Here is a 4,125-nt window from a genome sequence, read left to right on the forward strand (position 1 = left end):
AAATGTTTAGAGTTCGTTGGCCTTACCGAAGAGTTCGTTCGGCAGTATTCCACTAGTTTGTTTGAATGCCTAGAGACGAATTCAGCTATAATTGTCTCAACCATCGATACTATGGCCGGATTATTTTAAGGTGGAAAGGTATTGAACTGAGACTCAAATGATTCCGCAATGACTTGCGACCTTCTGGCGTTTCCGCAAATTGGTTCCTTGTTCCTGGTAACAAAACGAAATTGCGGGACTTATTTTTTCCCATTAGCCTATTTATATGTTGAAACATATCTGGCCCAGGCTTAATATCTGCGAGTTTACGAGTTTATGCTTTATTGCGGAATTACGTCACTATTTGCCAGATAATTGTACTCAGGCAATTAATCCGAGAAAGCAATGTTTTGTATTCAGTATTGACTTTATTTCCATATTTATGTAAGTTGCGATTGAAGTTCCTGCGCCAAATCTGTCTGAGCTTCATGTGCAGCATGATATCATAAGAGAGTTTGTTGTATACTCATCGACTTTGATCCGCCTGGTATTCCTGCGTGTAGCAGTACTGATGGCGTCTATAGGCAAAATTATAGCTTCGTCGATTTCTTTGTCCGACAGATTACGATCTGTAGCGAGTTTCTTCAAGTTCAGAATTGGTGCTAAATCTGACCTGAGTTTGAGTTCAACTGCAAAATGGTCGGACATACCTAGCAAAGTTTTTCAGGAAGTTACCTGAAAACTTTGCTTGGCTTCATCAAACAGCAGGAAAAAGTCAATGATGGACTGACTAGCGGGTCTTGTCGGGGAATCCGGCAAGACTACCTCAAGGTTGGCTGGCGTGAAAGAGTCGTGGATCTAGTTGTACAGGGTTTTCGCATTTGAATTTCCTGCCTTATCGCCCCAGTAGCTGTGCCGTGAGTTAAAGTCGCAAACGAAGATAAGTTGTTTTGATCTTAATTGAAGATCGCCCAAGACATTTAAGTAATGGCCCAGTTGCTCACTTCGGGAATTGCATTTGATATAGACGGAAACTACCAAAATCCGCCTATTATCGTTGGCTTTTACTATTGCCGCTGCAGTGGAACATGCTAGTAACTTCTCGATGACGACTTCCTCGAAATTTCTGAAGGCCAGTTTGTTGCCTTGCGGGGCTTTAGGTGCTGCAGTTCTAGGAAGAGTATTCCTAGCTACTTGGACGTAGGATACACGTGATCGAGACAAGCTTTGTGACATCTGTGTCACCGTTTGCTTGTTCCTTACTGTTTCGGCATTCTTTTTTGCCCTGCCAGCTTCTCTTCCGGCAACTATATCTTTGTATGCCGGGCATCGCGGTAGTTGGCGCGATGCCCAGCCTGGCCGCAATTGCAGCAGTGTGGCGTCTCTGCCGTGGGTGTTGGGCATTCCCCACGAACATGTGATTTTGTGCACTTCACGCACCTGTGCATAATCGAACAATTGAGGGCGATGTGCCCGAAGTTCTGGCAGTTATAGCACTATACTTATTGTATTGGCGAAATCTTTTCGTGAAGTATATACTTTGTATACTTCACTAAACTCTTGGCAGGGCTCGAGTGTTGCCCCGAACAGTCCCGATTACAACTTCATCGGGAGTGCTGGCTTCTGGCTATGCAGAAGCTTGTCTGCGCGCGTGACTAAATCGGCGACACTTTTCAATTTCAATTGCGGATACTTTCCGTTGAGCTCCCGCAATATGTGCGCCGGATCTGTCTCACTGTGGAGGCCGCAAATAACTAAGGACTTGTCCTCAAGATCGGTGGGGTACTGGCGGTGGCGTGCTATTACTGCATGCTCTTTTACAATCTCGACGAAAATGAGGGTCCTATCAGCCCTCGCGTTTTTCAGGGTTGATTTCAACCCTTTCTCCTTTAAAAATTTTAGAAACTGTGGTACATTCAATTTGTACCCAGTTATCAGAAGAATACTAACTTTCTTGGGGGTAGTTGCTTGGGATGAGGATTATGGGTTAGCTGGAGGGGCACTTATACAACTCGCACTAACCTTAGGGCTATTGTCGGATCTCTTCTTGCGCTGGACAAAGTTGAAGGCGTCGCCTTTCTCACTTCCAGCCACATGTCACTAGCTTCTTGATGCTGCTACTTTAGTTGTTGATTCTACTGCTGTTGCTGTTGATTCTGCTGCTGGTGATGCCGTTGATGTTGCCGCTGCCCGACCATGTTCTTTGCTGCTTGTAGAGAAACCATCTGCTGCTGTAACTGGGTGATGAGTACCAGTTGGCACTCACTCATCACTGCTCCAGTTCTCCAATTCTTTCCACGAGGTTCGAGTTCCCCTCCATCTGCACTTTATGGCCCGTAGCTCCCTCTCCCTCCTCCTCCGATGATATCTCCGCAGGGAGTATCAGCTTTGACCTCTTGGCGGACAAAAATAAAGAATTTTCTTTTATTTTCTTCTTTCTTTTGGCAAAGCACAAAGATTACTTCCTTTGGTTTTGAAATTGCTTTGCTTTGAAACTGCACTTTTCACTTTTTCCCACTTCCCGAATTTGTATTTTTTTTTTATTTTGCCCGAAGGCATTTTTTCAGAATTTGTCCCACAACGTCTATTGGGTAAGGCGTCTCGGAGCGAACTGCGGCAACCAACAGAAATGATTTTGTTTGAGGATTGAGGCAGTCCTAAGTCCGCATCCAATTCATGTCGGACCCGGCATATTGGGAAGAAACTTTCTTCCACATTTGTGGTCCACGGACCCCTCTTTTTTGAACTAAATACCTTAAAATTTCAAAAAGTGACTGACAGTTTCGTCCAGCGTAAAGGCAACTCATCAGACATCATACCTTGGAAGATCAATCTGAGTAAGTTGTTATAAACCAAGAAACAGAGTTTCAAGTTAGGTTAAAAATGTGCTCTCAAAATGTTCAGTAAAAGGGTGACCGGCATCGGCTTACAAACCTAACATAACCTTCGCTGCATCCCCCGTAGTACCATAAAGTGGCGTTTAAACAGGCTGCTTTTCAGCAATGTGAAAATGCTTTTCTACGTCGGCGATATCCATCTCAATAACAAATAAAGCAGTCACTTAGCATAAAGCAGCAATGTATCATAGTACCTGGTAGACTGCGGAAACATGCAAATCGATTAGCTGAAGTGTGGAGGCTCAGCTGTAACGATAGATAATTGTGGTACGTCAGCAATTGGACTACATCAAAGAATACATACATCGATGGGTGTCTTTATGTGCCCTGAGAATAACAACGAAGCTTTTCTGCATCCAATATATCGGGAAATTTTTATCACCTCGGGAAAAATTCCTTCTTCGCGTTCTACTCTGCTATCAATTCCATTTGGTAATAGTCTACTAAAGCGTGTTAACGTGCTAGTGCAAAGATTATTATTGGAAGGTGACGAATTGACAAAATCATATTTCTGTTGTTACTGTAAGTTGCTCAGAAGCTTCAAGATCCTGTACTGGCTCCCAAGGCTATACATAGATTTCGGTATCAGACGGCGATCTGCAAGATTTGTTTCGACAGCTAGACCAGAATCCCTGGCAAGATTTCGCATATTTTTACAAAGGCAACCGAAGATCATCTAATAACTGCGAATAGGGCTTGGGATAAATTAAAGGGTTTAATTTGGAAACCCCTCCCTTCCCTTAGTCCTAACTCTCAATTGGACTTTTATGGGCAAGGAGGACATTACTATCTAAATAGAAATAAGATGCCAAGAAAAGGAGTTATCCCAAAGACCGGACCTCAATATAAACTTAGGCAGAGAGAAATATTAGTACCTGTCAATGTCAATGATAGAGCCTTTTCGGCGTCAATTTCGGAATGAAAAAAGCAGTAGAAAAATCGAATCACCCTGTTCGGCAAGGGTAAGTATAGCCACTGGCAATTCCAAATGGAAACATTAAGCCATATGTGCACTGCATATTTCCACATGGTTAAAGTGTAAGAAAAGGAAACGCTTAGCAAGTAAAATTTAAAAGAACTGTAATAAGATGAACTCACGAAAAATGATTGTAGATATAAGTCCAAAGATCATCCAAAGGTTAAACCACAAACCGATTGGGAATTATACTCCTTGAGATGAAGGTGGAATCTAGTCGAGATCAAAACTTGCTCGGTTGCCCAAGACATTGATGTCTGGCACAAGTCCAGG

The sequence above is a fragment of the Hermetia illucens genome, chromosome 3 (genome assembly GCF_905115235.1).
Source record: "Hermetia illucens chromosome 3, iHerIll2.2.curated.20191125, whole genome shotgun sequence".
In the NCBI taxonomy this organism is placed as follows: Eukaryota; Metazoa; Arthropoda; class Insecta; order Diptera; family Stratiomyidae; genus Hermetia; species Hermetia illucens.